Below are 11,864 nucleotides of genomic sequence, written 5' to 3' on the forward strand. Positions count from 1 at the left end.
CCATATCGCCCCATTTTACAGTGGCCATCGAGCACTACTGGGAAGCTAAGCTTTCGCCCACTTTAACGCAATACCACATTACACGTCTCTTATACTTACAATGCCCGATCCACGCGGCATAATCTCATTAAATAGTAACTCCAAGTGTTCCTCGACCACGGAGAGCGTGGGGCTGCCTTGACAGCCACTCCGACCTTGCAGGTCAAGGCCCCTAAAAACAGGTCATTCAGACCCCGGACACGGTTAGGAGAGTCCGGCGTAAATAAACAAGGGGCTTCCCAACCGCATACCCCCTTTATAAGGGGCCGTGCGTATAAATGATGAGAGCCAATAACGCTCAACTTTCTTCATCTTCCAAATTATATTTTATTTTAATACAACTTTTGCACGATATTTCTTAGAAACTAAGTCCTTCTCTTTTACAGATGAAGCACGTGCTACACCCGTCCAGGATACAGCACAATGGAGACACAGGTGCAGACGTGCAGCAGGGACCCATTGCAAGGATTCTTTTTAGATTAAGACCCTGCGTAAACCTTTCTTACTGTCTCTTGTTGATACACATCCCCCGGTTTCCTACCATAGACGAGGAGGAGGCTGGCGTTTTGGCATCGGCCGCGTCAGAAGTTCCCGCCTGTACCTGGACACTAGGGGCTTAGGGCATTGTTCTGCCCGGTATCATAAAGACCGAACACCTCAGGGAGTGTTCGGCGTCTCGAGTTAGGCCTTATATGCATCAGCTCCGAATCATGTCTTTGGTCAAATGTTGGGTTTGCCCGGCTCCTGTGTTTTGCTGCCTTACGCTCCGTATCATCGGCTAACGCGGCACCAGGAGAACTACTGCGATTGTGCCCCGGTTCGGCCGGGCGAGCACCTCAGTAGAGAAAGCCGAAAACTGACTGTCATGATATAGCGAGAGACTGGTCAACCACTCGATCGACCATTGGAATGTTTAGAATTCCTCCGCTTTAACGAAGGACAGCTTCCCGGTCAGGCACATACGCACCCCGAGTTCGGAGAAGAGCGGTGCCGCTAGGGGCTATATAGTAGCCCCACATTCGAGCTCCTATGGCTAAGTGAAAGTGATAAAGCATTATAGTCCGGTTGCCTAGTTTGCTACGCTATCACCTCCTTAAAAGGACCAAGACGTTGGATTAAGTGTGAAAAAGTGCCCCTTTTTTGCAAACACCCCCGCACCATGTGTGTGGGGGCTGAAGCCAAAGACTGCCATCTTTCAGATTATACATACACATACGGCCGCACAGGAGATAGTTCAATACTTGAATGCACAAGTATAAAAAGCTATTGCATTGTAAACATGATCTCAGAAATCATACATGTCATTTAAACATAACATCTTTCGAGCACTACGACTCTATTAAACGAGCGCCCTGCAGGACTTCCTCAAAATAGTGCTCGGTGGGGAATCGGCTTTCGTCCGAACCCTGGGACGCAACAGCGGTGGCATCCATCTCCGCCCAGTATGTCTTAACACGGGCGAGAGCCATCCGTGCACCTTCTATGCATGCCGACCGCTTCATCGCCCCGATATGCGGCACCGCCCCAAGGAATTGCTGCAACAAGCCAAAATAACTCTTCGGCTTGGGCCTTTCCGGCCACAGATGAGCAACCACATCCTTCATGGCAAGTCCGGACAATCTATTTAGCTCAGCCCACTCAACCAGCCGATCACTCAATGGAAGTGGACGCTCCGGACTATGGAATTGAGACCAGAAAAGCTCTTCCATTTCGTGATCTTCCTGGCTTCGGAAGTGCACGACTGCGTCCGCCGCACTCGCCGCCAAATCCAGATAAGGATCCTCCGCACCGCACAATCGGCCCAGCTGAGCATACTTTGGATCCGTGAACTTCCTACGCAGCATAAAGGGCTTTCCAGCCACAATGTCTCTGGCCTGACGCAGTTCCTCCTTCATAGCCCGCATTGCACTACGGGCATCCTTGGCTTCGGCGTCGGCCTTCTTCAGGTCCTCTTGCTCCGCTCGGCGTTCTCTTTCAAGAACCTCCAGGCGGTCGGTAGCATCTTTTAATTTCGCGGCCATTCCGGCCATCTCCTCCCTGCTTCGGCAGTGAGCAGCCTTCTCGGCTTCTAGCTCTTCCGCTGCCTTCGAGGCAGCCGCTTCGTTTTTTCTGGCTTGCTCCTTGGCCCGAGCAAGCTCTGCTCGAAGGTTTTCCATAGCAGCAACACCATCTGCATCAAGAATACAAATCGTATGAAATGGGCGTCAGCTCCCTTACTAGGCGACCGTGGAGCAACCACATACCTTGTGACTCATCAAGTCGTTTATTGACCACCGAGATGTCCGCATCCGCAACGTCGAGTTGCCTCTTAAGCTCGACAACTCCATCAGTCCGGCTGGCCACCGAACGTTCCGCCACCTGCATAGGAAAGGCGACAATCTATAACTGAGATTATGATCCTCGGCACGCTGTCGCTTTCGACAGCATACCAAGTCTCAGGGGCTACTATCTATACAGGGCGCACTTCATGTGCAAAATTGTCAAAAGGTATGTCATTTTTTGCGTACCTCAAACCCCGTCAGCAAACTTCCGACGGCCTCACACAACCCGCTTTCGGCGGACGAGATCCTCTCAATCACCATACTCATTAATGTGCGGTGATCTTTTGAGATAGACGCCCTCTTGAGCAAATCCTGCAGCTCCACCGACCGTGCCCCAATGCGTGCCGGACTCTCCGGCCCCGCCGGACTAGGGGAGACCCTCCATGACAACACCTCAGGGTGGTCCGCCCCGCCAGACAGGGCGGCAGATGGAGGCGTCTCGCTCTCCATCATCTCCGGACGAAGGTCCCCCGAAGTTGAGCTCTGCTGAGATGGGCTGAGATCCGAACTACAAGGTGAAAACTTCGGTTACCTTTGAAAATAATATAGGGGCGTTCCCTATTACAAAATTCCCCCTTATTTACTTACGGCTCGCTGGAGGGCTGATTCCTCGGAGGAGACAGTACGGCCGGGGCTCTTCCCGGCACAGGACCTTCCGGTACAGATTTCTTTCCCCGCTTTGAGGCCTTGGCCCCCGGGTCTTCGGAAGCCGTCCTCTTCTCCCCCTGGAAGGAGGGACTCTCGATTCCTCCCTTACTGAAAGCCTCTTTGGCAGAGGTGGTAGTTCCCCTATGCCCCCCTTCGCCCTCCTCCGAAGGTGCAACCTCCAACATTTTGATTAACACGGGATCCTGCATGGACTCAGGGAGGGGGCCGGACACCGTATCAGTTTTGCTTGCACTATCCACTCCTATCCAAGGGATAGCTGGTTAAAAGTCAAACCCACGATAAATAAATGGACGATGTGTCTGGACACAGGGCTACTTACTTGAGTATCCGGGCGATTTCAGCTTAGGCCGGCATCCTCGGTCAAGTCCGGACGCATCTCTTGCGATCCGAAGAACAGTTTGTACATCTCCGCGGGTGTCAAACCCATGAAGTGTTGAAGAGCTCGTGGCCCCTCTGGATTAAATTCCCACAGGCGGAGGGGGCGACATTTGCAGGGCAGTAGGCCCCGGATCAGCATAACCTGTACCACTACGACCAGATTGATCCCCCTTTCTTGGAGGCCTCGAATCCGGTCCTGCAACAGGGGTATGTCTTTGGATGGCCCCCAGTCACGCCCCTTGTTGACCCATGATGTCAACTGTTGTGGAGGGCCCGAGCAGAAGACGGGCGGCGGCCTTTGCCTGCTGCCCCTGGGAGCGGTGATATAGAACCACTCCTGCTGCCACAGGCCGAGCTCCTCCTGAAAAGAGCCCTCGGGCCATGGAGCATCGTCCCTCTTGTTTATAACCGCCCCGCCGCACTCTGCCTGACGCCCCTCAATCATCTTTGGCTCCATGTTGAAGGTTTTGAGCCATAAGCCGAAGTGAGGGGTAGTGCGGAGGAAGGCTTCACAGACGATGATGAATGATGAGATGTGGAGGATGGACTCCGGAGCCAAGTCATGGAATTCCAGCCCATAGTAAAACATGAGCCCCCTCATGAAGGGATCCGCCGGGAAGCCTAACCCCCGACGGAGGTGAGACACGAACACGACGCTCTCACCAAGCTCGAGAGTCGGAATAACCTGCCCTCGGGCAGGCAGCCTATGCGAAATCTCGTAGGTTAAGTACCTGGCGTCTCTCAGCTTTAGCACGTCCTCTTCCGTGACGGAGGAGGGCATCCACCAGCCTCGTAGGTCGGGGCCGGACATTGTCGAAGATCGAAGGTACCCGAATCTGGAGCCCTGGGTGTTGGAACTCGGGGCGAGGGGCGGATTCGATAGAGGATTGAAGGAAAAGAACGGGCCTTGGTCTCATTATAAAGAGGAAGAATACCAAGAGCCGTCCCCGTGACCGTTTGGAACCCGCCTTCGATGGAGGGGGCGTGGCAACGGGCACGGTTGGGTTACCCACGTCTGTATTGATGGGAATCCCGGAATAAGGGGAACACGATCTCTGCTTTGACAAGACGTGCCGAGGAAACCGCTTCGCTAAACGGGCTGAGGTGGTACAATAAAAACAATTCGAGTAAAAGCTTGGTAGCGGTGTGACGTCACGCCACAAAACACGTTAGCAGATTGAACTGGTGTAATATTATTCTCTCTACGGTGGTACATGGAATTTGTTTTTGCAGAGCCGGACACTATCCTGGTGTTCACAATCTTCTATAAATTATTTGGAGGAAGAACCCGCCTTGCAATGCCAAAGACAACATGCGCGCCGGACTCGTCGTCATTGAAGCCTGGTTCAGGGGCTACTGAGGGAGTTCCGGACTAGGGGGTGTCCGGATAGCCGAACTATCATCATGGGCCGGACTCCAAGACTATGAAGATACAAGATTGAAGACTTCGTCCCGTGTCCGGATGGGACTTTCCTTGGCGTGGAAGGCAAGCTTGGCGATACGGATACGTAGATCTCCTACCATTGTAACCGACTCTGTGTAACCCTAGCCCTCTCCGGTGTCTATATAAACCGGATGGCTTTAGTCCATAGGACGAACAACAATCATACCATAGGCTAGCTTCTAGGGTTTAGCCTCCTTGATCTCGTGGTAGATCCACTCTTGTAAAACACATCATCAATATTAATCAAGTAGGACGTAGGGTTTTACCTCCATCAAGAGGGCCCGAACCTGGGTAAAACATCGTGTTCCTTGTCTCCTGTTACCATCCGCCTAGACGCACAGTTCGGGACCCCCTACCTGAGATCCGCCGGTTTTGACACCGACAGTCACCCACAAGCACCAATCTATAGTTCCGGTAACAAGATTGAACACAAGAGATGAACTAGGGTTTGAGATGAGATGGTGATGTTGAAGATGTTGCTGGAGATTGCCCTCCCCAAGATGGAATAGTTGTTGGTGATGATGATGACGATGATTTCCCCCTCTGGGTGGGAAGTTCCCCCGACGGAATCGCGCCACTAGAGGGCAAAAGTGCTCCTGCCCAAGTTTCACCTCGAGACCGTGGCGCCCCGTCCCGAAAGTCCTCTCCTTATTTTTTCTAGGTCAAAATGACCTATATACCAGAAGATGGGCACTGGAGGTGGGCCTGGGTGAGCACAACCCACCAGGGCGCGCCTGGGCTCCCTGGCGCGCCCAGGTGGGTTGTGCCCAGGCGCGCCCTGGTGGGTTGTGCGCACCTTGTGGGCCCCCTATGGTACTTATTTGCTCCAATATTCATCATATATTTCATAAAAATTCTCCATAAAGTTTTAGCTTGTTTGGAGTTGTGCAGAATAGGTAGCCCGACGTAGCTTTTTCAGGTCCAGATTTCCAGCTGCCGGAATTCTCCCTCTTTGTGTGTACCTTGCATATTATGAGAGAAATGGCATTAGAATTACTCCAAAAAGCATTATTATGCATAAAAACATCATAAATAACAGTAGAAAAACATGATGCAAAATGTATGTATCAGTTGTCTTGCTTCTCGCGGCGGCCGCCATTTTCGTTGTGCCGTCCTTGTGCCTGGCCTCGTTAATAGCGATGGCGGGCGGCTGCTGGTACACCAGCATTGGCAGTAGTGTTGGTGCCGACCAGTGGACGTGCCCGCGGTTCCCTCTGCCATAGTCGTTTCGTTTGCGTCCGAAGCACATGTATTGTAATCTCCCTGTTAAGTGTAGTTGTTAACTCCTAATCACCATGAATGTATGCAACCAAACACCGTGGGAAAATTTCTTTCATGATGGCAAGACCCGTATGCACGCAACGAAACTACTTGACAACATCGTTTTTTGCCTCTTTTTTCTTAGCCAAGCCATGCTCAGCCTGACTCGTTTTTCCTCGTTCCAACTAGGCCTTGCTCAGAAAGTAATCAAACACGGCCTAACTTTGATGCTTCTTTTGATTCAAGACCATCTAAAAGGAACCAATGGAGTTGTTATCCATGACAAGAAAGAAAAGTTTTTTTTAAACGGAGGCAAAAGATTTGCATCACCGATTAATTAAAGCTGAAGATATTTGCCTACTTAATTAAAAGAAAACCGAACGAAAACTGATACAAACAAACCACACGCGGGCTACTCATAGAGCATGCAACCCAGTAAGCACACGGTCAATCTGACAACCATACCCAACATGCAATGAGCACCACCCCCATATTTCCACAACGCAAAGAAACCCCCAACGAGAGAACCTCGGCCGAAGACCACATACACTGCCAAATCCAAAAAGGCAGGCCATGCCATAAGGACAACTCAAAAGACTTATGACCATCAATCAAGCAATTGCAGACGTCTTTTCTGTGGCGCCACTCTTCTTGCTTTTGCTTCTAAGAGCCTTCCCACAATCGTCTTGCTGCCAGATCCAAGGCTACCCACCTCCAAATGTTTTGAGCAAGCTATGAAGCTCTATCTCGAACAGAATCACAGAATCGCATCAATCTACAAGAAAGGAGAGCTCATTGTTGCAAAGAAGAAAAAATGGTATGCGCATGAGACTTGTGCGTCGAGTTATTATGAGAGAAAAACTTGAAACTTTACAACGGCGCACCCGAGACCTATGAGGACCCCACTCCCCAGGCACCACATACCACCGGTTACATTGCAAGTTTACTACTCCCTAAATCCAACCGTACCACGCCCAGCTAGTTTGTGCCGCAACACGAACTGCCACACGCTCCACTCATCCCAGATAAGCGACGCCAGACCGTTCCTAGTCATAGCCACGTTGTCGAACACTCTACGATTCCTCTCCTTCCAGATGGAATGCAAGACTAGGATGATTAGGGCGTTCACCTCCCTCCTTGCTACCTCCTGCAACACCTCGCTTGCCACCGTCCACCAAACCACTATTGTAGCTTGATTCGTTGGTGTGAAGTTTTCCCAACCTTTAACCTCTAGCACATCAAACCAAACATACCGGTTCTTGCAAGCATACCGGGCAACATGGCTGGTGCGGCAACCCTCTTGCCGCAAGACGGTCCGAAGTCCAACATTGTTGCAAAGAATTCAAATATACTTTCTCCATTTCTAAATACTCTCTTTGTTCGATAAAGATTGTCCCATGGTCTTTTTTTCAGAAAAAAAAAACCCAAGCGAATTCCCGACAAGCCCCTAACTCCCTGTCGTCTCCCCCGCTCCTCTCCCACACCGGAGCTCCCCTGCTCGGCTCCCCCGCGCGTAGCCGAAGCTCCTCCGCCCGACGCCTCCCCCGCAGGTTCCCTCTCCTTGTCCCCTCCCCCTTCCTCATGGTGATCCAAGGCGAGGAGAAGGCTCGATTTTTCTTCTGACGGCGGCGGCCTTCTCTGAGTTCGATTCTCTCCAAACCCTCATCCTCGGTGCCATGGCGGCGGCTGCCGTTTCCGGGTCCTCCTCCTCCTCGGTGCTGCGGTAGCAGCTCGCCTGCGGCGGCGGCAGGAGCGAGCAGCAGCAGTGGCCGCGCGAGTATGCGGCGAAGGAGGTCACCTTTGGCGTCGGCGCGCACGCCGCCATGCTGCGCCGGAAGCCCTGTATCGCATGCGTGGTCGGCGTTGCAACAGCCGCTTCTCCTTTGCCATGGGTGATTTTTTGCTATGCTAGTTTTTCCCATGTTTCTTCTGCTTTAGTTTCCCATGTGTTCTTGTCAGTCTCTTAGGTGATGTAATGTGGGTTTGATTTTGCTGGTGCTTGCAGATTTCTTCAGGGGTCGGAGGCCAACCACCACATGGCAATAGTCTGAAGACTGCATTTGAAATATGCCTTCAGCATAGTTAACTACCTTGCTAAACTTGTCATGTTGTGTGTAGATACTGCCCCCGTGCTTGGCAAACTTGTCATGAGGCATCCTTTTGTTGCCTTTCCTACTGTTGACAAGACCAGGGTGACCATCAGGGAGCAGAAGGAGGTCACCGTCCAGCTAATTAACTACACCAAGAGCGGTAATTAATTTTGCATCATCTAGTGACAGATTCCTCAACTCACATTTTAGTTCTGCTCCCTGCCCTCTAGGCACTCCAGTTTCTTATCATATCTGCTTTTGTTTGTGATGGATCAGGGAAGAAGTTCTGGAACTTGTTTTACCTGCAGCCTATGTGGGTTCAGAAGGTAGCGAAATGTTATTGAAATGCTGAATTTGTTTTGGAGCTTGCAGGTATAGTTACATGGATATTACTCTTCATGATTTATACTCAGACATCAATGATCAATGATTAATGATTTATACTCCAGCAATTCCAGGAATGATTTTAGGATATTGCTCTAGATTAGGAGTTTTAAATGGAGTACTCCATCAGATTAGGATACTACTCTAGATTAGTGTAGCCACTACCTAACAATTTTTTTCAAAACTGAATTTCAGAGTACTCTAAATGCTGTGTGCCCTAGCATTTTTGTGTTCCCTGGCATTTCTGTAGCATTCAGTACCATGACAATTTTAACATGTTGAGAAAATTTCAGTAACATGAATTTGAAATTGAGTACTCAGTGTAAGGATTAAATGCACACAATTTGGGTATTAGCTTCCCATTCAACATTGCGGAAATTTCAAATATGCTAAGTATCATTGCTAGTGGTTGGCTGGCCAGAGAAGAGAAGACAGTTTATTTGGCATGGTTCAGACTAGTAATTTGTGTTCAAGAATCTTCCTGTTCTCCCATTGTTACCAAGCATGATCTTGCTTGCATTGCCGCCTTTGCTACATGAAGCAATAGGGTAGGTTCAGTTTCGCTGAATTTTTGAAACTATACATCATTTGCTGAATTTTTGCTCTACATCACTTGCTCCTTGTAAATTATTGCATATATAATTTTTGAAACTATAGGTGAACCTCTTCAGCAAACATAAAACAGTTAACTGAAACTGTCTAAAACAGTTAAGTCCACTTGATGCTTAGCTAATGCAGGCCAACAGAATGAAATGAACTACGAATTTGTTCTCTGAAATAGTACATGCTTTCTCTAGACTGAGTTTCCTGCCTTTTCCAACTGAAACTCAGTCAGCCCTGGCTAATAATTATCTTGCTCACTGACCCAACAACATCTCAGACTTTGAAGACATGAGCTGCGAAATGATATATGGTCAGGTGCCCCCACCAGTGGAAGAAGATCCAGTGTCGAAACAACCCTGCTATCCCAGCCTCTGTGAGTGCGCCCAAATTTGGCAACACTTTACAAGTACTGAACCCACCTAGCGCTGAACTTGCACTAACATGCATCACCTGTCACAAATTTGTTGTGCTGCTACAATTTTTCAGGTTCCATATCGACGCCCTCCGCTGCAATATGTCCCAAAATTCAGAACTAGTCTTCTGCAAGCGCTCACAAGGGTTTTGATACAAAATTGTGCATGGTGCCATGGTATCGGATAGGCCAGAATTTCAACAGGGACAATAGATAGTGCATCGGTAAATTTCTGAAACTTGGGGATGCATCACTGGGACAATATACAGTCACTATAGAGAATAATTTCATTACAGAGTAAATTCACTATACAATGATGCTGCCATGATGCTGTAATTAACATCAGTTCCACATCAATTTGGCCATATGACAAGGATTTCAGGGCAGGGGCGCCGGTACCTTTCACGAGTAGCAGAGCCGGAGTCGTCTGGACGAAGAAGTAGAAGATCGGGGGCTGCCTGTACGAAGATCGGGAGCTGCACCACCACTAACAGAAGCAGCAGAGTCAGAGGAAGACGGCAACAGCAGAAGAGGACGGAGTGGCGGAATACAGCGCGCCGTCAGCCGTGGAGCCGCCGCCCGTCGAGGTGCGCGCAGGTAAGCAGGGGCGGCGCAAATTGGCAGCCGCGGCTCAGGTGGGCCTTCGTCGCCGGCTGAACACCACGGTGGCTGGGGCGTGCGGTGCAGCGGCGAGGGAGGTGGAAGAACCAGACGGTTGCTTCGAGTTGGATTAGGAGCCGGGAAAGGAAAGAGTTGCAGTGTTGCCCGGCGAGGGTCTCAAACTCTCAATTCATGCTTAATTAAGCTTTGGCGCGAAGCTTCAAATGCACGCAAGCAAATCCGATTTTCTCACGGATCACATCACATATGCATCCACGGTTTGGAATCGGCCTGAGCTCATCAATAAAAGGGAAGGCAGCCAACCTGCTGCCTTTGCCCTCGCCTCGCTCTGACTTCTCTTCTCGCACTTCCGATCTTCCCCATCGTCTCCTTCACCAATCACCAGCCCTTACCCAGCGAAGCGACCGGCGTCCCCTGTTCCCTTCCCATGGAGATTGCCTACCCCTACGGCGGGGAGCTCACCAGGAAGCACGGCTCCATGACAGGCCAGCCGTTTGCCGCCAAGATCGACATCATGTCCGGCCAGAAGCGCGCGAGGGAGATGCAGATCCTTCGGCAGCGGTTCCAAGCAGAGCTCGTCGCCGTCCGTGGCCTCCTCCACAAGGCGGCCGCCGTGCTAATTCCCGCCTCGTCCCCGTTGGCTCCCCGCGTCAAGGAGAGTCGTCCAGGGTTCTTGGCCGAGGAGCCGCCGGCCAAGAAGAGGAAGGCGTCTCCTCCCGTTCCTGTGATCAATCGCAAGAAGGCGCCAACGAAGAAGAAGATGACGGCCTCTGAGAGGGAGATGCTCGCGGAAGACCTGGAGCTGTTCGTTGCGGAAATCCCCGATCACATCGTCCAGCTCTTGCAGAAGCACAGCTGCGCCACCCGCCCCGGCGAAATCGAGATGGACCTCCACGCGTTGGACGACGCTGCTGCTGTCGAGTTACAGGAGCAGGTTGACAAGTTCGCTCGAGAGAGGAGGTCGGCGAATCCGTCGCCCCAAGAACGCCACCAAGACGGCCCTGAGGCGATGAACGAAGAGGAGGACGAAGAAGTTGACATCTGTGGCGGCGTCTCCCCCTTGGTGATCGTGCCGCAACCTCTGCTGCAAGAACGCCACCAAGACGGCCCTGAGGTGATGGCCGAAGAGGAAGAGGAGGAAGAAGTTGACATCTGCGGTGGCGTCTCCCCATTACCGATCGTGCCGGCACCTCTGCTGCTCGTCGAAGATGAAACAGCCAGCGGCAGCCCAAGCTCCAGCAGCAGCAGCAGCAGTTCAGATACTGATTCCAGCGACAGCGATTCAGACACTGATTCCGGCAGCAGCGACTCGGGTTCAGAGCACTCCGGCGGCAGTGACTCAGATTCTGATTCCGACGAGATCGTCGACAGTCCAGCACCGGCCATCACGCCTCCAACATGTGAGCAGCTCGCCCGTGCTCTGGAAAGGCAGCGAAAGGAGGCCATGTCCCGGGCGAGGGAGAAGGCCCGCCAGGAGCTGCTCCACATGGAGAAGACGGCAATGCCCGACGATACCCTACACCGAGAGGATCTGAAGAGGCTCGGCATTGATGAGTACAACACGGCGAAGCCCAGCAACTTGTTGCGGCAGATTGGGCTCTACCTCAAGGTTGACGAAGACTGGAAGCAGCAACGCCGTCAAA

At 51.4% G+C, this 11,864-nt stretch overlaps 1 long non-coding RNA gene across 1 annotated transcript; it reads left to right on the top strand.

Annotated features, from left to right (window-relative positions):
- The first annotated feature begins 7,562 nt into the window (after positions 1-7,562).
- LOC119305510 lies at positions 7,563-10,422 on the top strand. Its single transcript, XR_005148689.1, has 6 exons — positions 7,563-8,003; positions 8,117-8,361; positions 8,478-8,573; positions 9,466-9,561; positions 9,675-9,824; positions 9,983-10,422. It is a non-coding gene; the product is annotated as an uncharacterized LOC119305510 (long non-coding RNA).
- The last annotated feature ends 1,442 nt before the right edge of the window (positions 10,423-11,864 follow it).

Source organism: Triticum dicoccoides, chromosome 5B, assembly GCF_002162155.2.
Source record: "Triticum dicoccoides isolate Atlit2015 ecotype Zavitan chromosome 5B, WEW_v2.0, whole genome shotgun sequence".
NCBI classification, from domain to species: Eukaryota; Viridiplantae; Streptophyta; class Magnoliopsida; order Poales; family Poaceae; genus Triticum; species Triticum dicoccoides.